Raw genomic sequence first — 27,769 nt, forward strand, 5'->3', positions numbered from 1 at the left:
ATAGCAGATGCTTTTTGTAGCAGTACATCACATTGGATTTCTATAATCCATTTTGTAAGTCAATGAGACTTCCTTTTGTAATTGAGTAGTGAGCTCTAGGCAGTTGGCCTTCCTGCATGTGTAGGCACCACCTATTGTAAGTAATATTCATTCATTGGCCAGTGAGTGAATATTGTGGGTCACAAATCCCATCGAGGTTTTTCCCACACCGGGTTTCCTCACCAAAAATCTTGTGTTATGGTGTGCTTTCTATGTTGTGTTTACTATTCATATTTACTGCATTAATTATTGTTTATCGGTACACTGTTTTGAAATGCAATTTATTTAATAAGTACAAAAAATCTATATACTGGTTAGATACTGATTCACTCCCCCCTCTTAGTATCTTTGGGAATATTAACACATATGGTGTCATAAGGGGTCGTAGGATACAATATGACTCCTTAGGAAACCATATGATCCATTAAGAAACCAAATTGTGTTGTTAGGGGTCATTAGTGTCCTAAGGGGTCGTAGGACACAATATGACCCATTAGGACACCATAAGATCCATAACGACCCAATATGGTGTCATAAGGGGTCGTATATTTTCCTTAGGGGTCATATTGTGTCCTACAACCCCTTAGGACACCATGTGACCCTTGACAACACAATTTGGTGTCTTAAGGGGTCATATGGTGTCCTAAGGGGTCATAGGACACAATATGACCCCTATGGACACCATAGGACCCATAATGACCCAATATGGTGTCATAAGGGGTCGTATGTTGTACTTAGGGATCATATTGTGTCCTACAACCCCTTAGGACACCATATAATCCCTAACGACACAATTATGTGTCTTAAGGGGTCATATGGTGTCCTAAGGGGTCATAGGACATAATATGACTGCTTAAAATACCATAGGACCCATAATGACCCAATATAGTGTCATAAGGGGTTGTATGTTTTTCTTAGGGGTCATATGGTGTCTAATGACCCCTTAGGACACAATATGACCCATAAAAACACAATTTAGTGTCTTAAGGGGTCATATGGTGTCGTAAGGGGTCATAGGACATAATAGGAACCCTTAGGATACCATAGGACCCATAACAACCCAATATGGTGTCATAAGTGGTCGTATACTGTCCTTAGGGGTCATATGGTGTCCCATGATCCCTTAGGACATATTATGACCCATAACGACATAATTTAGTGTCTTAAGAGGTCATATGGTGTCCTAAGGGGTCATAGGACACAATATGACCCCTTAGGACACCATATGACCCCTAAAAACACCATATGGTTTCATAAGGGGTTGTATGTTTTCCTTAGGGGTCATATGGTGTCCCATGACCCCTTAAGAAACCATATGACCCATAACAACAAAATTTTGTGTCTTAAGAGGTCATATGGTGTTGTAAGGGGTCGTAGGACACAATATGACTCCTTAAAACATTGTAGTATCCCTTAAGACACCAAATTGTGTCGTTAGGGGTCATATAGTGTCCTAAGGGGTTGTAGGACACAATATGACCCATTAGGACACCATAGGACCCATAACGACCCAATATGGTGTCATAAGGGGTTGTATGTTGTCCTTAGGGGTCATAATGTGTCCTACAACCCCTTAGGACACCATATGACCCCTAACGACACAATTTGGTGTTTTAAGGGGTCATATGGTGTCCTAAGGGGTCATAGGACACAATATGACCCCTATGGATACCATACGACCCATAATGAACCAATATGGTGTCATAAGGGGTCGTATGTTGTCCTTAGGGGTCATATTGTGTCCTACAATCCCTTAGGACACCATATGAGCCCTAACGACATAATTTTGTGTCTTAAGGGGTCATATGGTGTCCTAAGGGGTCGTAGGACACAAGATGACCCCTATGGACACCATAGGACCCATAACAACCCAATATGGTGTCATAAGAGGTCGTATGTTGTCTGTAGGGCTCATATGGTGTCCCATGACCCCTTAAGACACAATATGACCCATAAGGACACAATTTGGTGTCTTAAGGGGTCATATGGTGTCCTAGGGGCTTGTAGGACACAATATGATCCCTTAGGACACCATAGAGCCTATAACGACCGAATATGGTGTCATAAGGGGTTGTATGTTGTCCTTTGGGGTCATATGGTGTCCCATGACTCCTTAGGACACAATATGACCCATAACAACACAATTTGGTGTCTTAAGGGGTCATATGGTGTCCTAAGGGGTCGTAGGACACAATATGACCCCTTAGGACACCATATGACCCACAACAACCCAATATGGTGTCCTAAGGGGCATATGGAGTCCTAAGGGGTCATAGGACACAATATGAACCCTTAGGACAGCATATGACCCCTAATGACACCATATGGTGTCATAAGGGGTCATATGACCTATAACGACACCGTATAGAGTCGTAAAGGGTCATATTGTGTCCTAAGGGGTCATATGTTGTCTTAAAGGGGTCATATGACACAATATGACCCCTTATAATACAATATGATCCATAACGACACAATTTGGTGTCTTAAGGGGTTATATGGTGTCCTAAGGGGTTGTAGGACATAATATGACCCCTTAGGACACCATAATCTCTCTCTCCCTCTCCCTTAATCTCTCTATCTGTCTCCCTTCCCTTTCCCCTCTCCCCATCTCTCTCTCCCTTCACCCTCCCCATCTCTCTCTCTCTCTCTCTCTCATATACTAATTTATTTATAAATTGATATATTAAAATATTATATTAATATATTAATAAACAATAGATTAATTATGTGCAAATTTAGTTAGTGAAATTACTTATTAAAATCAGATATTCGATTTTTGTCCTACAATTTTCAAATTTCAAATTTTAGCTCGGGAATGCTTTGGGATTTGGCTTGGAAGTGACAAACCTAGCAAGTCAACTGAAAAAACATGTTTTCCAGTATTCCTTGATTTTCTAGACTTTACACTGGTGGCTGACGACTTTTTATGTAGCCAAAATTGATAAAATGAAAAGGGTTTTTTAAGGACTTCTCAGCTTTCCAACAATATAAGGCTTGTCTTATTTTGACTTTAATAAATAATTATTATTTGTTTTCTAATTGAATTCTAACAATAGTCTTGATTGATAGACTAACTGAAAAACACTCATAACTTTCAAACGGTATAACATTTTTGGAATCCGAAGCATGCATCACATCATATGCTTTGTCTACTATAGGGAAAAGTTAAAAAAAATTAAATTTCATAAGGTTTTGACCAGGTTAAGGTGGTCAGATGTAGGAGTTTCTAAATTTCTGAAAAGCTGTAGTAAAAAATTCATAAATAATTATTTACTTTATAAAAAATATTATTATTTTATTGTGATTAGGGTGGTTAAACATACGTCTACTTCTTATCTTTTTCCTGAAATTTTAGTACCACTGCATTGAAATTTGAAATTTTCATCAAATAGGATTCTTTTTTTTTCAAAAAACAACTAGTAGCTTAGAAACTATATTCAATTTTCTATAGATTCTCTTTTTAAATATTTTAAAAATAATGTTCACAACTTATTTAAATTTTCATGTCAATTTGCATCTCTGATTTTCTGAAATTTGATTGCCACTTAAGGGCTCGTTTTGGCACACCATGATCCTACACATACCCATGACATAAGCTTGAGAATTGTCTTTTATAGGTTTAACTATCTTATTTTGCCTATTATATTATGTTAATTTATGTTTGTGGAATGCAAGCCATCTCTAAAGTCATTCCAACTGCTATCACACCCTTTAGTACATCTAGTATTATGCTAGTGGTAAAGTTTTATCAAGATTATCATGCATTTAATAAACTTATTTCACTTTATATTTTTGTTAATATTTGTGTTTCTTCCACACAAGGCATTTTTAGAGTAATTCCATCGAGTGTTCATCTTGTTGGCATGGAGGATCCAATTATGCCCTCCAATACATATAGTGTTATGCCAATGATAATATTCAATCATATGTTTGTGTGGGTTTGATTTTGTTATTTTCACTTATTATACCATCTTAACATTTATATTTGTACCTTGTAGGATATTTCAAGGATGACTCAAACAAGCATACAATCTATTGGTATAGAGGGCCATGTTATGCCCTCTACATCAAACACTGATGTTCTTAGTATCCCTGTTGAATTGGACATGCATGCTTCTATTCAGAGTACATCCCAATTAAAACTAATTCATCAAATGTGTTCTTAGTCAATATTCTCCCACCAACACTAGAACAAATTTCCTTGAGGAGTCTCATAGATTCACAATCAAGAATACTAAGGCTCATACCCGATACTCCTAAAAATGTTAAAATTAGAAAATAAATAGGTAAAAAAATTTAGTTATGGGAAGGGGTATTGTTGGAGAGTGTAGAGACTACCTCAAAGGAATAGGTTAAATTATCTAGAGATATTATAGTATTATTCTTGTCTAGTTCATAATTTTCTTCAGCATTATAGATTTCAATTTTAATCATTTTAGAATTTTTAGTACTATTATCAATCTGCTCCTAGATTCATGGAAGTGCTTTTAAAATGTTCAAATATCTCCATAAATATGATCCACCATCTAAACAATCCACTCAACTACTTCTAGATTCTTGGGTAATATTGGAGATGAGTCAAAAATGCCTCAGAACTATCCTATGTTTTCTCATTCAAGCTCTATATTCTTGTTCCAGGTCTACAAATTGATTAACCAACTTCCCAATAATAGAGCATGTACCCTTTCTATTCTTTTGAAATTCATAAAGAGTTTGGGGATGGATGAAATAGAAAAAGGGAATTTAGGACCCTTCCAACATCTCCAAAGTGCATCATAATGATCTCAAATTTCTGCCCACATGTGTGCATATTCATTGAAGACCTTTACACATCTAAAACTGACTCTTGAGATCCCGAAAGATCCTCTTTTCTATCATTTAATTCCTCTAAATGTATATCACGATCAAAATGACACTTACACATGATTTTTGTGCTCCCATTTGATACATATTGAAGACTCGAGCTACTCCTTTATTTTGGGCTATTATGGTCTTTGTCATGAGACCATTTTCTCTTCTAAACAATTTAAAGGATCTGTAAAGAGGAACTCACATGGGCTACTAGTATTATTGAAAGCTTAAAACAAGAACATGGTACATAAGAAAAAACCGTCCTCCTCCCTTGTAAAATTCCATGATCAAAATGAAACTTACACATGATTTTTCTTTTCCCACATATTGAATAATCATGCTACTCCTTCATTTTAGGCTATTATGATCTTTTCCATGAGACCATTTTATCTTCTAAACAATTTACAATATCTATAAAGAGGAACTCACATGAACTACTAGGATTATTGAAACCTTAAAACAAGAACATGGTATGTAAGACAAAAATGTCCTCCTCCCTTGTAAAATTCCTCTTCAATGACATACATATATATATATATCTACATACCAATAAGCACATATGCCAAGATAATATGTCAGCCAAACACAAAAGATATACAATAAAGCATTGCTTGAATCAACACACTACCAAAATATGCCTTGATCAAAACAAGGTAACCAATTTGGCTTTCACATATCTTCTACATGATTCCTTCACCCGCTTCAATTACCAGAATAGAAACCTCAATTACTGGAACAAAACAAGGGTCTACCAAACCCATAGACACAAATTCCAAGCATAACAACTTCCATCTTCAAGATACAGATTCCACAAATTCTAGAGCATAGAATTCATAAATCATAATTCAATACAAATATTTGGATAGAAACTCAATTATCACAACTAATACCAAAACATGATACAAACCATGATAAGAAAAGCATAAGATTTCGAAGTAGAGAATATTCTTAAAAAATACTCCCATAAACTATACATGCCTTATTGCTTAAAATCACATATATTCTTATCTTCTATTATTTCTTAGCATGCCACATCCGGTCCTAACCACATCACCATGTTTGACATCAATGACAATGTTCACACAAATCTAGCACTTTACGACCATTTCATTTAGCCTAGAAAACTATACGATCTTCCTTTTTGCACACCTCTTGTTTAAATTTTTTATTGAATATGCATATAATTTGAATTGTGATTAGTTAAATTATATGTTGATATCTATTATATTACTATTTTATAGTATGCCATGTGTGGATGAGGTTTTTCCTTTGCCAAGGTCATTCTCAAGGACACCTAATCGATAAAAGGCAATTGAACACAATTTCAATTAATATAATAGTTTCAAGATCTTATATGAGCTATGTTGTAAGTTTATGTTTATATGTTGTTATGGTTGTCATTGATGTCAAACTATTTGTTTCAGATTCATCCAGAATGTTTGTGGTGCAAATTTATCTTGTTGTGTTGATGTTGCAGTTATTCTATTGGTTGTTTTGGAAGTGTTCTGGTGCATAAAGTGTTGCTGGTATTTATTATTATTATCTTCATTGGATATAGTTTTGGTTTTGTGGATATTATAGTTTTGTGGTCTGAAAACATCTTTGTGTTTTTCGGGTATTGTGGCATTATTCATTGTTGGTTGTGGAATTTTATGTTATACCTATCCTTAGCTTTGGATATGATTTGTGGTAGATTTTTTGATGTGTTATGGGTCTCACTGTAGCATGTGGAGATCTGGATTTGAGTTATTTGCATTGGAGAGTATGTTTTGACTATGAATTGCTTATATGGATGCATAGCATATGGACATGTTAATTTTATTTCATTAATTGTAGATCTATGAATTGATCTTTGGAGGATTTGTTTTGGTCCCCTCTTTCTCCAAGAGTGGGTCGACATTTGTGTTTTTGGTTCAGAAAGTATATTCTAATTTAGGTTGACTTGATTGAAGCTTGTGAAGATCTGTCTTGTATATAAGGATGAATGTGATTGAGTTAAGTGTAGTGATGAGGTGTGGAATGTAGGTATATGATGCAAAGATAATCAAAGAGGTTCGATGAAGAGAAAAGAAGAAGAGCTGTGTTCAAATGATATGCAAAAGTTGCATTGAGACTATAATAGAGTTTTGAGATAGAGTGGTTACTGTTGAGGTCTAAGTTGTGTGTGTGTGCTGATGTTGGTCACTTGATGCAGAGTTCAAGGACAACTTTATGATCAAAAGGTCCTTCTCATTTTATGTATCTTACCCTGAATCCAAATAGCTTCAAGTTTTGCATGTCCTCTTTTGTATCTTACCCCTTGAGCAATTATCCTTAGTGTGCAAGTCTAAAGTAGTGACCTCTATCTTTTGTAATCATTTCTAAATAGTGGATTATCTTGTGAGTTAACACTCACCATGGTTTTTACTTATTTGGGTTTTCCATGTATAAATACTGGTATTCATGTGTTGGATGTGTGTTGTTGATTAATTATCTATATGTTACATTAGTTGTTTGTTTGAACTGATTCACCGCCCCTCTCAGCTCTGCCTTGGGTTCAACAATTGGTATCAGCTCTTGAGTAAGCTTAACTTCTTGAGGTAGATTCGGTATGGCACAAGACTTGCATTACAAAGTTTCTATATTTGATGTTACAAATTTGTCATACTAGAAGGAGCGAATGGAGTTGCATTTGGAGACATTGCAGAATGGAATTTGGGAAATCATTCAAACTAGATATACACCTCCCCAGGATGGTGCTCAGACTCCGCATGAGATAAATTTGGAAGCTAATGCAAAGACTAGAGTGATAATCCCCAGTTGTATAAGTGATTCAGTTTTTGCAAGGGTAAAATAATTAAAAAAAGATAAAGTTGTTTGGAACAAGTTGTGTTAGGCATATGAAGGAGATCTGAAGACAAAGCAAGTTAGGCTGATGAATCTGAATCAAAAAAATATGAGTAGGTTTGAGAATTCTTGAAAATGAAAGTGTTGAGAATTATATTCGTAAAGTGATTGATCTTGCTAATGGCATTAGAGTTAGTGGACATTTGGAGGAATATGATTTTGTACATAACATCTTCTTGACTTTGCCTAAATCCTACAAGCCACAAAGATGTCCTATATAGGAGAGAAATGATTTGAGTAATTATACTATTTATTAGCTTTTTGGTGCCTTAGTAGCCTATGATATTTCAGAAATGGTGGAAGAGAAAAGAGAAAAGAAAGAACCAACATTTAATGTTTCAAGACATGATGATACAAAATGCAGTGGAGATCTAGATGAAGCTAAAGCAAATTTTGTGAAAATATTATAGCGAGACATTGAAAAATACAAAGGTAAGTTACCTCTGAAATGTTTTTCTTGTGGTCGAATTGCACTTACATAGAAGACTATAAGAGACCAGATGATGATGAGAAGAAGAATAAGTTTAGAAGATGCAATTTCAATAGAAAGAAGAAGAAGGTTTTATGTTTTATTGAAGAACATACATTTGAAGATGAAGTTGATGATGACTCAAATGAAGAATCTTTGCTTCTAGCGATTCAAGATAAGGAGAATGCTTTGAAGAAATCAGAAGAAGGGAGAGCAATTAAGATTGCATTGCATGCTAAGATAGAACTGAATACATGGATATTATAATTTAGATGTTCAAATCATATGACTAGTAATAAAGACAAGTTTATTTTAATCTTAGTAAGTATTATGGAGGATCTATGAATTTTTCTAAAGAAGATCGTGCAACTATCAAAGGTATTGGAAGTGTTCCTAGTGATGGTAAGCATAAAACTGATGATGTCTATTATGTTTAAGGATCAAGACATATTTTGTTGAGTGTCAGTCAGATGTATAGAAAAAAAGGCTATTAAGTTTTGTTTAAACTTTAGTACCACTGGATGTGTAATTAGAAAGGAGAAGACTCCTAAAAGAGTTGTAGAAGGAATTGGAATAGGTGGAAATGTAGACTACAGTGAGGATAGAAAGGAGATCAAATGTCTTCTAACACAAAGTAATGAATGTTGATTGTGACATAAAAGAATGGGAAATGTCAATTTTGATAACATGATCAAGATCTACAAATCTGAAGTAGTTAGAGATTTACCTACACTTGTGAAGCCTACTAATACTATGTGCAAAGAATGTCAATTGGGAAAGTGAACAAAGATGAGATTAAGGATTATTCTACTATGAAAATATTCGAACTAATTCATAGAGACTTATGTGGACCTACAAGGACAAGAGGATTGAATATTCAAAAAAAGGTATTTCATGTTACTTATTGATGATTATTCTAGAATGACTTAGGTAACATTTGTAAAGGATAAATTTGAGACTTTTGATTAATTTAAAGTTTTCAAATCTATGGTTGAGAATCAAGTAGATGTTAAGATTAAATATTTAAGATCAAACAAAGGAGGAGAATTCACTTCATGGGAGTTAGATATATTTTGTGAAATTCATGGGATTAGAAGACACTTGTCTGCTTTGAGGACTCCTCGATAGAATGGTGTTGTGGAAAGAAAGAATAGGACTATTATTGAGATGGCTAGAACATTGTTAAAAGATGTTAATTTGGTTAATGTATATTGGAAAGTAGTACATATTGTTGTGTATCTTCTTAATAGGGTACAAATAAAAGTAAATCATACCAAAATACCCTACGAGTTGTGGAATGGAAGATTGCCTACTATGAAATATTTCAAGATCTTTGGAAGCAAATTTTATATCAAAAGAGATGGGGACAGTCTTGGGAAGTTTGACACCAAAGAAGATGAAGGGATCTTTATGGTATATGCTATAAATAGTAAATCTTGTTGGTGTTTCAACAAAAGACTAAATAGAATAGTAGAAATTATATATGTCAAGGTGTGTGAAGAATTGAATCAGAATGAACCTAATATTGAGACCAAGGTTGAGATTATTTGAGAAATTCTAGGGAAGACAAGTGATCTGAAAGAGATAAAAAAAAAAGAATCAAATGAATAAGAAGAAGAAGAGGAAGATTTAGTGAAGGTTCTTGCTAAGGATGTTCAAAAGCATCATTTAGAAAATCCAAAAAATGGAGATAAGACAAAAGGTGTTTAGACAAGAAGGAAGATTGTAGAAGCTCAAGATCAAGCAAATTACTATTTTCTATCAATGACTGAGCCGGAAAATTATGAGGAAGAAAGAAAAGAAGAAATTTGGGTAAATGCAATGGAAGAAGAACTAAATCAAATTCAAAACAACAAGACATAGAAGTTGGTACCTAGACTACTAGACAAGAATGTAATAGGAATCAAGTGGGTATTTAGAAATAAGTTGAATGAGTAATGACAAGTGACAAGGAATAAAGAAAGACTGGTATGCAAAGGATATTCTTGAGTGCAAGGTATAGACTTTAAAGAAACTTTTTCTCTATAGCAAGGATGGAAGCTATATACATGTTTCTTGCATTTTCTTCTTACAAGTATGGATGTCAAATCAGCATTTTTGAATGGAGATCTAGAAGAAGAGGTTTACATTGAGAAACTAGATAAATTGACATTAATAGAAAGATCTGGATATGGTGTGCAAACTAAAGAAAGCATTGTATGGACTCAAGCAAGCACCTAGGGTCTAGTATGTGAGATTAGACAAGTATTTGTTTCAATAGAATTTCAAGAAAGTATAACAGATAGTAATCTTTATTTCGGGATTGATGGAGATAAGTTGTTGATTGTTATAGTTTATGTTGATGAAATTATATTTGGAGGAAATGATAGTTTATGTAAAGAATTTTCTGAGTTTTAGAATGATTTTTTTATGTAAAAAATTTGCTAAGAGTTGCAAAATTAATTTGAGATGTCAATGATTGGTGAGTTATCTTTCTTTCTTGGGTTGCAAGTTACTTAATCTGAAAATGGAACTTTTATCTCTCAAAGCAAGTATGTCAAGGAAATGTTGAAGAAGTTTGGTTTCGATGATTGAAAATTGGTTACTACTCCTTTAATCATTGGATGGAAGTTGAGAAAATATGATGATTTAATCGTGAGTTAGTGGAGAAAGCTTGGCTATAATAGGAAAATAGTTAATGGATTGTGGAAATTATCTAGAAGACAATTAATTTTATATATTTTAATAAATTTATATATAATTATAATTATAGTCTTATTACAAAGAGTATTTTAAAAAGGCATCTTTTATAAAAAATAATGTATTAGTAAAACAATTTAGAGGTATGTGTACATTATTTTACTCAAAGAATTTTAGATAAAATTTAGATGTTGTAACAAGTTCAAATGTAAATATTTCTTCTCACAAAAATTCTTTAGATTTCATCCTAAAATTATTAGCATATTATCTATTCAATTAATATTGATTTTATAAAAACATTTGACATTCTACTTAATCAATTATGAAGTAACAAAAATAGACTAATATGGTTAATACATATCATGTATTTGGTTAACTAAACCATGTGCTAATGGACTACCTTCAGTAGATGGTACCTTTATGTCCATACAATGTTTAATTATTCATTGTTCAATATGACTTTGGTGGGTCTCGTCTAGATAACTCAGCTATAAAGATGAAACTTAAATGTGCCATGAGTAAAATAGTTAAACATAAATATGATTCATCAACATGATAAGCTAAGGTAATCACATGTGTCTACCATGTGACAATTCTTGATGATTGTGCACAAGTCCCCTTACTACATGCTCTTATGCAATTGGGCCACCCCCTTCTTAAGTGCACTAATTCACAAGCCCATTCTCCTAGGTCACATAGTCATCTAGTTGAAGGATAAGTAATAATTAAAGTCAATGGGTGAAACATAATTTTATAAGTTATTAGAGGTCCCTAAATGGTTTAGATGGAAAATATATATGACTATTGAGGTGTCCTTATGAGCCATTGAGAAGACCATGCTTGAATCCAAGACCACATAATAATTAATTTCTAATTATAATCCAGATTGATATTGATGCATGAGATCATTGATCTAAGGAGATAAAAATAAATCTATGGCCAATATTGGAAAAGATTGAAAGACATTCTCACCCATTAAAATCACTGAATGATTGTGGGTCTATCAATACTAATTGTTCAAATAGGACAATAGTGATATCTGTAACCCTTTGCATTCAAATAAAAAAATCATTAATTTCCATGCAAGATAATTTCTAGATCCATACTTAATCTTGAATCAATTTTGTTCATTTGGAGTTGAAGTAGTATATACAATTTTTTGTAAGCTTCCCAAAATTTTGACATATACAATAGTGCTCATGTCATTCAAGCTATTAATACAATTGAAATTTCATTCAATGAATTAAATGCTTTTAAGACATGTAATTTACAAAAACAAATTTAAGAAACAAATAATTTTGCACTAATGGTTAATATAAACCAATAGAAAAATGACAATTTTTTACAATTATTTGAATTAAAAAATTAAATGCAGACTATAAAATTCTCGCTGAAAGTTTTTCATTTTATTTTCTCCCTAGCTAAAGTACTAAAAGGAATAACATGTTAGAAGCACCTTAATTCAAAGAAAAAGAATATAATGATCATCAAGTCTAAATTCATAGTATCCAAATATCAAGGTGACATTAGTGTTTTTCATTAAGATAAATGGGTTTTATAGGGACCTGAAACCCAAATCAAACAAAATATAAAACATAGTAAATAGAGTCTAAATACTTGCTAACTAGCTATGGGAACATGGGACTCACCCTAGAATAGAAGCCACAAAAAAAAAGACAAAACAAGATGCAACATCAAAAAAACTAAGAAAGAGCTTTCATAAGCTCAACATTTTTCTGGATCACTTTATTATTAATCTCCTGGAGTTCCTCCATAATAAACCTCAAACTACAAGTAACTTGATGTTTTCTCCTAGTCTTGGTATACGGTCCCATGGACGCTTGTACCTCTTGGTTCATCTTAGTCAAGTTGATATGTGGGGGTGTCTCTGCTCTGGCCATCTACTCATTCAGCAAAGAAATTTCCTCATTGACTCTCTTAAGACCCTCGACACTGTTGTGCATTGCTTTATTGCCGATCTCCACCAAACCTGATAGGGAGGACTCTAGATTTCTTGAGTCAGCTTGACTCCCACCAAGGCCTTTTTCCTAGCCTAACCTAGGAATGCTTCTCTTTATTCCCCTAATCCACTCTAGGCCCTCACTACTGAGGTTTATTACTCTTCTCTTTGTGAATTCACTTTCGTAAATCTACCAACTCACTATTCCACTGAATCTAGCCAGACACCTTGCAGGGTTTTCTCTATCACTAGATATACCTTTGACTTCTCCTAAGTCATTTTCCTCTCAAGTTTGGATCTTTTCTCCTATTGATCCCATCTTCCCTTGGACTGAGGCTAACAACCTAGACTCTGATATACCCTGCAAGTGATTCCTCTTGGTCACTGATACATAGTCAGGCTATCATCAAGCTCGCCTAGGGCCAGTCTACTAAAATGGTCCACACCATTACCTGGGCTACTACAAATAGAACTCTACTATACATGGCTAGCTCTTCTTGATAACCTCCAATGGTCGTGTGGATCGCACGATGGAGAATCAAGATAGAGCCATGTTATAATTGCTTGTCACCAATAGAAAAACAAGAACAGAAAGACAACTTTATCTACAGAGCTGAGCTTGGCACAACTTCAAAATTGGAACTCACAAAAACTCAGAAAAATCACATCTACTCTATCGCACTGGCATTTAAAGATTTAAGCCATTATTTATAATTACAAACACAAATTCAACTCTGAGAAAGAAACTAGAAAACCATCTTCAAATTGTTATTCAAAAGATGTTCTTTGTTCCACCTATCCAACCTCCTTCTAACCTCTTTACAAAAATACCCATTGTGTCTTTTATAGCCTCCTAGACATGTCTTGAATCATCCCTAAAAGAGGACATTGAACTCGACACAATTTGGTTTCCTGCTATAACTGTCTTTTATTTCCATCGGGTCATCAAGATAGCGTGAAAACCTTCACTCCGATGACTGACTGTTTACAAAGTGCGCACTTCCTCCTCAAGTTATCAATGTAGCATCAAACACCTCTCTCCGATGCCCGATGGTGCTCTCCCAACAGCATGTCGTTCCATTGGGTCATCAGTGTAGCTCTAAACCAGTTGTTCTGATAGTCGATGATGCACTCCACACACTATGCCTTCCCATCGGCTTATCGGTGTAACTCCTAACATGTTATATCAATAGCTAATGGTGCGCTCCAAACCGTATGCCTTCCTATCGGGTCATCGGGTTAGCATCAAACATGTTATACCGATAGCTGATGGTGCACTCCAAATGGTATGCTTTTCCATAGGGTTATCAGGGTAGCTCTAAACATGTTGGGTTGATAGTCGATGGTGCACTCCAAACCAAACTCACTCCACTCGCTCCAATCCACTGGCGACCTCGTCGGGTTATCGAGGTAGGTGGAAAATACTCCCGCCGATAGCCGATGGCACCTAATTGGGTTATCAGGATAAGTATAGCCGATACATGAAATTTTTAAAAGAAGTCAAAATGCACTCCAAGCTCCAAATAGACAACCTAATGGACTAGAACTAGGCCTTATGCCAAAATTGCTAAAATTGAAAAGGGTCTTTGCTCACCCTTAGGTGCTCCTGCACCATACTCCCCACACAAAAAATCAAGTCCCCCCTGGGGGTGGAAAGGTGACATCAATGCTTAGTCTTTTGAAATCGGATTCTGCAACCCAAGTGGCTTTGACTTGAGGTAAGTTGTGCCACTTGATTAAGTGTTTCATATACACGCCATGCCTCATTTGCTTCTTCACCCTGGAATCTAAAATTTGTTCTGCCTGCGGTTTGGAAATGGGTGGTACTGGAATATCATTGAGAGTAGTTTCCCCTTCTGGATTATGTCCATCTGGTACTACTATGAGACCTTTAAACTAAACTAAGTCTTGGACATTAAACACAGGGGACAATGTTGAATCTGTGGGTAAATCTACCTTATAAGCATTGGAGCCATACTTAGCCAAAATTCTGCAAGGTCCTATCCTCCTCATCTGAAGCTTACTAGGGAATCCCATCTGCAATCTTGCCTTGTTCAGATGTACCATAACCATGTCTCCCACTGCAAATTGAATGTCTTTTCTCCTCTCATCTGCTTTAGCCTTAATCCTCTGCGTAGTGTCGATCAAGGTTCTCTGCACTTGTTCATGCACTTCTTTCATGGACTGAGTGAAATCCTCTGCATGTCCACTTCTTCCTTCTAGGCTTCCCAAATCTCAAAGTTCACAAACACCACATGGGTGGAGTCCATAAACAATCTCAAAAGGACTCTTACCTGTAGTTCTGTTGACATTGTCATTATATCCAAATTTTGCCTGTGGTAGCACTTGATCCCACATCTGTCCATACTCTTTTGTCAAACACCTCAGAAGATTACCCAAGACTCGGTTAATGACATCAGTTTGACCATCTATCTGCGGATGGTATGCAGAACCAAAAGAAAGGTTAGTTCCTAGTCTTGTCCATAAAGTTTTCCAAAAGTATCCCATAAACTTCACATCCCTGTCTGAAACTATACTGAGAGGTAGCCCATGAATTTGTACCACCTCTTTGAAAAATAAATGTACAAATGTAACTAGCATCATGCATAGTCTTGCATGGAACAAAATGACTCATTTTACTAAATTGGTCAACAATGACAAAAATACTATCTAGGCTAGTATTGGTTTTTGGCAAACCCACAATAAAATCCATGTTGATGCACTCCCACAGTCTTTTGGGAATTAGTAAAGGTTGGTATAGTCTAGCATTTGAACTAGTACTCTTGGCTTTCTGACACACAATACACTGCTCAACATACTTCCCGATATCTTTATGCATTTTCGGCCAATAATAAAATCTTTGCACCAATTCAAGTATTTTATTCCAACCAAAATGTCCACTAAGACTTCCATTATGTTTTCCCTGTATGAGATTTTGCCTCATAGATCCTCTTGGCACACATAATTGACATCCCTTAAACAAAAGACCACTCTGCAATGTGTAATCTACATACTAGCTATTGAAATGATTATTAAACTCACTACATACCTTGTATATCTCAGAGAAGTCTTCATCTTCCTTGTAAAGCTCCTTGAAACTCTCCACACCTATGCTCTGCAAAGTCACTTCTTGGACAGTGAGAAGTTTTCTACTTAAGGCATTTGCTACCTTGTTTAGCTATCCCTTTTTGTGCTTGATAGTGAAAGTGTATGCCTACAGGTATTCTATCCATTTGATGTGTCTATTGCTCAAGTTTTCTTGGGAATTGATAAAACCCAAGGCTTGGTTATCTATAAACACTACAAATTCTTTGGGCAAAAGATAATGCCTCCACTTCCTGAGAGCTTGCACTAAGGCATAAAATTCTAAGTCATAGGATGAGTATCTCTTCTTGGCATCATTCAATTTCTCACTAAAGAATGCTACTAGTCTTCCCTCTTGGTTTAAAATAGCTCCTATTGCTATATGACTAGCATCACATTCTAGGGTAAACAATTTATCAAAAATTGGTAAAACTAAGATGGGTTGGGTAGCTATTCTTGTTTTGAGCAACTCAAACCCCTAGTCAACTTCTTTAGTCCACCTAAACTTATTTTTCAACCCACCCTTAATTATATCAAGAACAGGAGCACAAATTTCACTAAAACCTCGAATGAACTTCCTATAAAATTGGGCAAGTCCATGAAAACTTCTTACTAAGTAGCAGTCTTCTGTATAGGATAACTTTGTATTGCTTCCACCTTGCTAGGATCCATTTCTAAAATGCCTTGGGATACAACAAAACCCAGATAAATGAGTTCTTGTTTCATGAATTCACATTTTTCAAGATTGATTGCCAACTGTTCCTCATGCAGTTTCCTTAATACAATCTACAAGTGTTCAAGATGCTCTTCCTCTATTTTTCTGAATATGAGGATATCATCAAGGTATACCACTACAAATATACCTATGTAGTCCTTCAACACCTCATTCATCAACCTCATGAAGGTACTAGGGGCATTAGTAAGCCCAAATGGCATAACTAACCACTCATATAACCCCTCTGTAGTCTTAAACATTTTTTTCCATTCATCCCCTTCTTTAATCTAGATTTGGTGATATCCACTCTTTAAATCCAGCTTGGTTAAATACTTTGCTTCTCCAAGACAATCCATTAAATCCTCAATTTTAGGAATAGGAAATATGTATCTTATGGTGATTATGTTTATTGCCCAAGAATCAGTACATAATCTCCATTTACCTCCTTTCTTGGTTGCTAACACCACTGGAACAACACATGGGCTTATACTTTTTCTGATTAGATCTTGATCAAATAGCTCTTGTACTTGTCTTGCCACTTCTTTGTTTTGTTCAGGAGTCATCTTATATGCAGCCTTATTAGGTAGTGATGCTTTGGGTATAAAGTCTATCTGGTGACTTACTGTTTTAGGAGGAGGTAGCATTGCGGGTGTTCCATCACTTACAATGTCCTTGAACTGTTCTAACAACTACTGAACCTCTTTAGGTAAACTTTCTTGTCCAGTCTTCTTTTCTTGACTAGGTTTCACTAAGAGAGAATAATGTTCTCCATCTCCTTTCTTGAGATCTCTCAAAAATTCTTTTCCTCCGACCAACAACACATTAGGACCACTAGTCTTGGTTCCTTCATCCTCTACCAAATATTGAATCCTGTATGTCACCCCTTCCTTTGTGAATGCATAGGAGTTCTTTTCTCCGTCATGGATAGCTTTTCTGTCAAATTTCTATGGTTTGCCTAGCAACAAATGACAAGCATCCATGGGTAGAACATCACATAAAATTCTGTCTGAATATTTCCCAATTGCAAATTCAACCCATACTTGTTCATTTACTAACACATGTTGTGCTTTATTCAATCATGTGACCTTGTAAGGATGACTATGTGGCATGCTACTCAACCCAAGTTTACTTACTGCTTCTTCGAAGATGATACTGTTCGTTGATCCCAAGTCAATAATCACTTTACAGACCTTACCAAGTATCTTGCACTTTACTCTGAAAAGAGACCTCCTCTGTTTAGGTTCTTCCTTAACTGGTTCCCTGATTAGAACCCTTCTAACCATGAGATTCTCACCATTCTCTGAGTCAAGGTTTACTTCATGAGACTTCACACTACTAGAATCCTCTTGCACATAATTGATTCTTTTCTCTGAATGTGATGAGGTTTCCTTCTCCAAACACCTATAGGCAGGATGGCCAAAATTATTGCAGTGGTAACACTTCATGTTTGCAAAGTATGAACCTCTGCTAGAACTTCCAGATCTACCTTTGTTGTTGCTGTTATGACCTCTTCCTCTACCATAATTTCCTCTTCCACTAGATTCATTATTTTTCTCAGTCAATTTTTACTCTCCTTGTGATCTTACTTCACTTCCCCTGCCAATGTAGCTTCCTCTATAACCTTTTGAATCTCGGCCTCTACCTCTGTCTCTACTAGTACCTTCATGTTTCTTCTTATTCTTTTCTTCTACTTTCAGGGCCAACTGATGACATTTGTGAATGGTGTTTGGACTCAACAAACTTAATTCCTCTTGTATGTTCCATCTCAGACCGTTAAGATACCTTGCTACTCTAATTCTTTCATCCTCCATCACTTTTGACCTTAGACACAACTTTTGGAACTCTTCGATGTAGGTACTTACATCTAACTCTTTTTGCCTTAGGTTTTTTCTTTTCCTTTGCAACTGCACTTCATAATCCTCAGGAAGATAAGTCTCTCTAATTTTTCTTACCATCCCTTTCCAAGTAGAGATGTAGATCTTACCTTCTCTTTCTCTCTCATTTTGTATAAACTTCCACCAAGTAACGGCAACACCTCTCATTCTTGACTTAGCCACCTTAACCTTTTGGGCCTCAATCACACCTTCACACTCAAAATGATTTTCCATGCCCTCTATCCATTCCATTATCGACTCTGCTTCCATCTTGCCACTAAACAATGGTACTCCTTACAAACACTTTCCACTCATTGCCTTCAAAGCCTTCAAGAATGGTTCTTGATCAATAACAAGGTTTGGGGCAGGGACTTCATCTTCTATTGCCAACATTTTAACCTTCTCATCTATCTTCCCACTTATTTCTATTGTCTTGACTTCCACCACACCTAGTTTCTGCTCCAACTACTCCAACCTTTCCTTGAGCAATCGGTTTTCATCTTCTTGTTTAGCGACCTTCTTAGCCAATTCTGCATTGGTCATCATCTTTACTTCTTCTTCTGATACTAGATCAGTCTTACACTGTTCACCCTCTTTAACTAGCTCTAATACCAATCTGGTAGGGAGGGTCCTAGATTGCTTGAGTTAGCTTGACTCACACTAAGGCCTTTTTCCTAGCCTAACCCGAGAATGCTTCTTTGTATTCCCCTAATCCACTCTAGGCCCTCACTACCAAGGTTTATTAATCTTCTCTTTGTGAATTCACTTTCGTAAATCCACCAACTCACTATTCCATTGAATCTAACCAAAAGCCTTGTAGGGTTTTCTCTATCACTAGCTATACCTTCAACTTCTCCTAGGTCATTTTCCTCTCAACTTTGGATCTTTTATCCTATTGATCCCATCTTCCCTTGGACTAAGGCTAACAGCCTAGACTCCGGTCTACCCTACAAGTGATTCCTCTTGGTCACTGATACCTAGTCAGACTATCATCAAGCTTGCCTAGGGCCAATCTGCTGAAATGACTGACGCCATTCCTTGGTCTGCTACAAATAGAACTCTACTATACATGGCTGACTCTTCTTGATAACCTCCAATGGTCGTGTGGATCCAACGATGGAGAATCAAGACAAAGCCATGTTATAATTGCTTGTCGCCAACAAAAAATAAGAACAAAAAGACAACTTTATCTACAGAGCCGAGCTTGGCATGACTTCAAAATTAGAACTCACAAAAACTCAAAAAAATCACATCTACTCTATCACACTAGCATTTAAAGATTTAAGCCATTATTTATAGTTACAAACACAAATTGAACTCTGAGAAAGAAACTAGAAAACGGTCTTCAAATTGTTATTCAAAAGATGTTCTTTCTTCCACCTATCCAGCCTCCTTCTAACCTCTTTACAAAAATGCCCATTGGGTCTTTTATAGCCTCCTAGACATGTCTTGAATCATCCCTAATAGACAAGATTGAACTCGACACAATTTGGTTTCCTATTGTAACTATCTTTTACTTCCATTGGGTCATCGGGATAGCATCAAAACCTTCACTTCGATGACCAATAGTTTACAAAGTACGCACTTCCTCCTTGGGTTATCAGTGTAGCATTGAACAACTCTCACTGATGGCCAATGGTGCGCTCCCAACAACATGTTGTTCCATTGGGTCATCGGTGTAGCTCTAAACTGGTTGTTCTGATATCCGATGATGCACTCCACACACTATCCCTTGCCATCAGGTTATCGGTGTATCTCCTAACATGTTATACCGATAGCCAATGGTGCACTCCAAACCATATGCCTTCCTATCAGGTCATTAGGTTAGCATCAAACATGTTATACCGATAGCTGATGGTGCGCTCCAAACGGTATGCTTTTCCATTGGGTTATCGAGGTAGCTCTAAACAATTTGGGCCGATAGCTGATGGTTCGCTCCAAACAGAACTCACTCCACATGCTCCAATCCGCTAGCGACCTCATCGAGTTATTGGGGTAGGTGGAAAACACTCTCGCCAATAGCCGATGGCACCTCATCAAGTTATCGGGATAAGTATAGCCGATACATGAAATTTTCAAAAGAAGTCAAAATGTACTCCAAGCTCCAAAAAAACAACCTAATGGACTAGAACCACTCCTTATGCCAAAATTGCCAAAATTGAAAAGGGTCTTTGCTCACCCTTAGGTGCTCTTGCACCAAAACCCTTTAGTTTACTCTTTAGTTTCTATATCTCTTTCTCTAGCCTATCAATTTTTGCCTCATGTTCAGTCTTCATGATCTTGATATCTTTCACAATTTGCTGGGATAACATCAGGAGTTCATCAATCTCATATGGAGTAGGAATATCAATGAAAGTAGCAATGAGATCTTTAATCCCTTGTTTCAGAATATTGATTTCCCCAAAAAACCAATGGAAACACTTTTCCTGATACATCAACGACTTTCCCAGAAGCATATCAACATCCTTTTCATCATCTTTGGTCTTATTGGGGTCCACATTGATGGGGATGTCAATTTTTATTTTTTTATCCTCCTTGTTAAGATTCACCGCCTTATTTCCAGTCTTATGTTTCTTCAAATTTTGCGGGCCCAAAATATTGGTCTGCAAAACAGGGGTTTTCTTTTTAGCAGTCCATCTAGGAGGGTTTTTTCTGCTACTACCAGTAACGGGAGTAGTCTTTTTTAGGGTAACCTCATCCTTTGAGGGTTTATAATATGAATCATGTGTCACCTAGACATCATTCAATTCATAGATTTCTCTACCTCTGCATCATCAAACTTCATATCCGATACATCATGCACCTCCTAGTTGGCTAAAGACTTAGGGTTTTCTAGAACGGGGGAGGATTTGACCTCATGGGCCTTCGCAAACTCTATGATTAAGAGAATAAAACCCTCATGAAGAATCAGGTTATCCACATTCTTCACATGCTTACTAATAGATAACTCCAGGAAGATAGCAAGTAAAATGAAATAGAAATTATTTTGTCATGTCTAAAATGGTTCAGAATTGTGAAATGGTAACAGAAAATACTAGCAAAGTGACCATTGAGGGTAATGTACCTCATAATGAATTATGCCATGTCCTCCTAGAGATTTTCAAGGTCCAACCAGTTGTAGTTGTCATCTAGGTTCTTCTTAACCCTCCTCCTTTCACTCTGTTTATCATAGAAAACAAAGAGCGCTTTCGAGTTCTTCCTTTCCCTGAAGAATTTTTTTCCCTCCATGCTGGGCCCATAAATCTTGGCAATTAATGGTTCATCGATTCTGAAATCTACCCCATACACATGCAACACCCCATTATCCCAATTACTCACAAATAAGTCTGTGAGCTGATGATTTTGTCCATGAAGTTTCTGAACAAAGGGCTCCATTCCCCCATCCACAATTTCCCTCTAGACCTCCTCATTATTCTCCCAAAGTTCACATGAGGACGACTCCATTCTATTTTTGTCTCCACCCTTTATGATACTACTTTTGTGACTTTTTTGGACAAGACCAAAACCAAACTTTAGGCTGACGCAAAACAAATAGAGCCACAAGAACAATCTAGAATCTCGCCTTTGCTCTTTTTTATGAAAAGCCCTACACATGTGATCTGTCATCATTAATATTTGAGCGATGAAAGATTTTCAGCATCCCTCCTCACCAACTCACACAACTAGAATGGGAAGGATTCCCCTTCCTGCCACCACTTTTCATCATCTCTAACCACACCTAGATTAGCCACATGGTCAGCAGGCCTATTACCCTCCCTCAAAACATGTGATATTTTGATATCCTCAAATTTATTAATCATTTCAAAGCACTCCCGCATTACATGGTTAATCGTCCAGCTCAATGGATATTTTTTGTTTAAACAATTTATTATATTTAACGAATCACTCTCCAAACACACCTTCTTAAATCCCCCATGACTTGCCATTCTAAGCCCAATGTAGGCTACATTTGCCTCAGCAAAATAGTTTTTCAAGGTGCCCAGTAGGAGTGCCACTACTGAGACAAGCCTACCATTGTAATCATGTGCAACTCTCCCGCAGCCTGTCAGCCCAAGATTACCTTTGGCCACCCCATCAACATTAATCTTGATCCACCCCCTCGAAGGAGCAATCCAAACAATGTTGGGTCTTGTGTGTTTCATTTTAATAGTAGGTCTAGAAATATCCCAGCCAATGCACTATTTGTTGATGATGTCCTAGTCCATTTTTGGAGAATTAATAGTTAGATAATGTTGTTGGGAGGGGAAAGATGCCATGAAATTTTCCTTAATAGAGGATTAAATACATCGAGCCACTGCAACAGCCAAAGATTCTTTGTCTCTAAAAATGAGATTATTTCTTTCCTTCCAAATTCCCCAAGCCACATGAGGGAGCATAAAATTCCAAAGAAACTTAAGATCTTGATTATGCAAAGGACACAACCATTCCATCTAGCAATCAAATAGACTCAAGGGGCAACACCAACTAATACCCCAAAGTTCAAAAAAGTGAGCCCAAATTTCCTGACTAAAAGAGCAATGCAATAAAAGATGAGAGTATCCTCAGCCTCTTCCTTGCAAAGAAAGTAACGATTAGGAAACAACATCCCCCTTCTACAAAGGTTATCAATAGAAAGAACTTTATTCTGCATAAACAACCAGAAGAAAATATTAATTTTGAGGATCAAGAACTTATTCTAGAGACAAGACCAAAAAGGGGCCTGAGCAAAGGTTCTTGAAAGCAATGCAAAGGTCTGAGAGACTGAGAAACCACCAGAAGAAGATCCCACCCAGACTAGAGAATCTTCAATAGGAATAGAGGGAATGCAAATAACATAAAGTCATTTCTAGAGAGGCCGGAGCAACATATTCAACTTAGACAAGTCAATCCAACTACCATCCTAGATATAATCAGCAACCCAGAAGCCAATCTGATCTTTACACTGCTCCATGAATGGGAAAACCCAACTACAATCAATTAGGGGATGTCACCAACCCACCAATCTTCCTAGAAATAAATGTTCTAACCATTACCAAGGCACCACTTTGACCCTTTCCAAATGAGGGCTCTAGTATTCTAAAAACTTGACCAAAGGCTAGAAGCATTTTGGGCCATACAAAAACCTTCAAGGATATTTTGAGGAGATCAACATGAATGAAGGTACTTAATATCAATGATAGTAGTCAATTTATTGGATTCCTTAATTGCTCTCCATAAGTGTTTGGCCAACAATGCCATATTAAAATCATAGATATGTTTAATGCCCAACCCACCAAGTTTCTTTGGCATATAGACTTGGTCCCAAGCAACCAAATGCAGGTGATTCTTAGATTTAGTACCTATCCACAAGAAATTCTTTTGGATCTTTTCCATATGACTAAAAAATTTGGGTGGGATTTTAAAAAGACTCATGGCATAAACTAGAAGATTATGCAATGAGGTTTTAATCAGTTGAAGCTTACTAGCTTCGATCAACAAAGCACCCTTCCAGCCCACAAGTTTATTCTAGAACCTATCAATCAAATTAGACCAGAAAGCATCCAGAGCCAGACCTTGGCATAGATGGAGCCCTAAATAGATATCAAGGAAAGAGGCCAATTTACATCCCAAGATCTCAATAATCTTAATTTTTCTATGAGCAAGGGTATTCAAGAAGAAGATAGAACTTTTAGGGAGACTAATCCTCTGCCCTAAACCCATTTCATAAAGAGAAAGAAGTCATTTCAATGATTTAGCCTCTCAGACCAAACTTTCGCCCATCAGCAATGTATCATCCACAAATTATTGATGGGAACAAATTTGAGGGCCTAAAGATGGTCTACAACCCTTAAGTCTACCAACCCTGATTTCCCTTAGAATAATATTACTGAGAGATTCTCCCATAATGATGAAAAAGAATAGCAAGATAGGATCCCCCTGTTTGAGACCCTTGGAGGTGAAGAAAAAATTAGAAGGAGATCCATTAATCAATACTGAAAACTTGGGAGTAGAATTGCACTGATTGATCAACTGAATGAAGCGATCATGAAAACCAAAAGCACGAAGCATCTTGATCAGAAAACTCCAATCCACCCTATCATAGGCCTTTAACAAGTCAAGTTTGAGAAAGAAACTGGGATTCCTATTCACCAAAAGGGAATGGATGTTTTCATGAATTGACATGATGGAGCCCAAAATTTGACGCCCCAAAGCAAACCCATTTTGTTTCTTAGAAATCAAGCAGGGGAGAAACTTCTTCATCCTGAAAATCAAATTTAAAAAAAACAAAATTATAGATAGAGTTACATAAGATGATGGGCCTGAAATCCTGGAAGAAATTGGCATCAACTTTCTTAGGAATCAACATAATAAAAGTGGCATTAAGCTCTTTAAGAAGGGATCTAGATCCAAAGAACCCTTGAGAAGCACAAACAACATCCTCTCCCACAATGGACCAAAACAACCAGAAGAAGAACATAGGAAAACCATCAAGCCCTGGAACTTTATTCCCTTCAAAAGAAAAAACCACTTGCCTGACCTCTTCATCAAAAGGGATTCTAGTTAGCTAATAATTCATATCTAGAGGAATACACTCCTGGACTTCATTAATAATGTCCTCCTGAGCAACCAAATTAACCAGACCATCAACATATAAAAGGTCAAAAAAATAGTGAACAACTTCAGAGCTCATATCCTCCTACTTATCAATCCAATGATTATTGATAGAGATCTTCTTTATTCTATTAAATGCTCTATGCTTGAAAGTTGTCATATGGAAAAATTTAGTATTCTTATCCCCATTTTTCAACCAAATGGCTCTAAATCTTTGTTTTCAAAATTCCTCTTCTTTAGAAATAATATCATGTAATTTGGATAGGAACTCAACTTCTTTGTCCATTATGATGTGTCAATACCCTTGGGATTGAATAAGGGATTAAATATCATCCAACTCCCTTTTCACAGAATATTTTTGGAAAATATTTCCAAAGGAGGACTTATTCCATTTATGGACAATAGATTTTATGTTAGCCAATTTCTTGGCCACTCTATACATAGTTGTACCAAGAACCCCAATATTCCACCACTCCGCAATCTTGTCCATAAAGTCAGGATTATGAGTCCACATTGTTTCAAATCTAAATGGGAAAGCCTTTTTCCTAGTAAGGGAAGAAATGCTCAAAACAATTGAGAAATGGTCAGATCTAATCCTAGATAAAGAGGATAAATTATAGGAGAAATCCAACAGCCAATTAGGGGAAATAAGACACTTGTCCAGTTTGACTTGAATAAGATCTATCCCACTCCTCCTATTTGACCACGTAAACTTAGACCCGTTCAACTCCAGGTCAAGCAATCACAAGGTATTAATGAGATCCACAAGATCCTGCTTACTATCTTTAGAAATCAGATCCCCATCACTTTTCTCCATATTTAAAATTGGACAATTACAATCCCCCATCAGGATCCACCTATCATTATTAAAAAGAAGTCTAGAATTTACCAAATAATACCACAAAATCTTCCTAGAACTCCTGCTATTAGGAGCATAGATATTGAAAATGATATAAGAAGACCCATTCAGAAGATTAGTAATTCTGGTGGCAATGTGATTCGGACTAGAAATAATTGTCGAACCTTGCAAAAGTCTTGGATTTCAAAAAGTAGCAATACCTCCAGAGGAACCATCCACATCAACACAATGAACACCACAATCCTTAAAAATAGCCAACATCATCTTTGAAAGTTTATCATAATGCATTTTAGTCTCTTGGACAAGACAAATTCCCTATCTATGATATCAAATCATACTTGATAGGAGAGCATGTTTGTGGGGGTGATTGAGCCCCCTTATGTTCCAGGAAATGATGTTCATTTAGAACGATCAGGGGAGACAATCCCCATATCCTTAAGAGTTTGTTGTGAACCATCAGCAATATCTGACTTACTTTTATTATCTCTACTAAAGAGATTTGGGGGTCTTCCAAACCCTCCTGGTTCTGAGCCACAATCTACTCTATACCTATCCCTGGATTTGACACCCACATATCTCGACGCCACCCCAACATTTGAGGGAGGAGTACTCTAATGCTGATTCTTGGATCTAACTTCAATGAAAGGATTAGGGTCCTCAATCTCTAGGCCAAAATCTGAAGAGGAATTCAGACGGGATACATCAAAGGAAGAAGAGTTCATCTGACTTGACTTTTCATGGGAAGAGCCCATATCCACAATCAAGTTCAAATTTATTTCAGCCACAACACTGGGAAGGGTGGCATCTAGAGTCACTTGATTTTCCTGTAATGGATGGGGGATCTCTCCCTAAATAGGACATTCTAGAGTTGGAGACCCATAGGGAACATCATTCAGATCACTCCCCATAACTTCCCCTACCCCATTTGTTAATCCTAACTGTTAGGATCTGGAGACACCATCTCAGATTCCTAAGAATAGTGAGGCCCAGAAGGCATTTCTATGACATTAACCAAGTCAGAAGATTTTTTCCTCCAAACTTTCTTAGACTAATTCTTGGCAAGGCAATCCTTGGTCCAATGACCAACCTTCTTACAATAAAAGCAATAAAAAGGAATCGATTCACATTCTACCTTTTGAATCCATTTTCCAATTTTTGAGTTGAAAGTGACTTCATGAGGAAGGTCAAATAATTGCTTAATATTCCCACAAATGAGAGCATAGACCAATCTTCTTTTAGCCCCAATCATTGGCCCACCAAAAGCAGTTCACCAAAACAAGCAGTTAGCCCACAAAAGATTTCCTCTTCCCATTATTGCAAAGGGAGACTCGACAAATGAACCCAGAGAGGAGCTTCATCGCATTGCCAATCCTTTGGGTTGAAATTGGGTTCCCATTTCTTTAGAGCCAAGGAGGATTTCCCCATAAGCCACAGTCCTCCAGCTAACATTGATTTTAAATCTTCATCACAGGTAAAGGAAAAGGAGAAAAAACTATTTTCCATTGCAGTTACCTTAGTCTAACATTTTCCTCTCCATTTGCGAGCAACCCATGATCTAACAGATTCAATATTGGGACGCGGCCCCACAAATTTTCCCACCAAAATAGACTCCATAGTGGCTAGATTTTTATTCACAATGCAATCCGGAATGGAAATGGAACAAATACCAGAATTGAGGTCAGTGCAGTAAGAAACAGGGGAAACTGACTTACCTTTTGGGCACAAACCAAATAAGGTTGTCCATTTCTTATTGTAGTCAAAGACAGACGAAGAAGAAGTCTGG

The sequence above is a fragment of the Cryptomeria japonica genome, chromosome 8 (assembly GCF_030272615.1).
Source record: "Cryptomeria japonica chromosome 8, Sugi_1.0, whole genome shotgun sequence".
Lineage (NCBI taxonomy): Eukaryota > Viridiplantae > Streptophyta > Pinopsida > Cupressales > Cupressaceae > Cryptomeria > Cryptomeria japonica.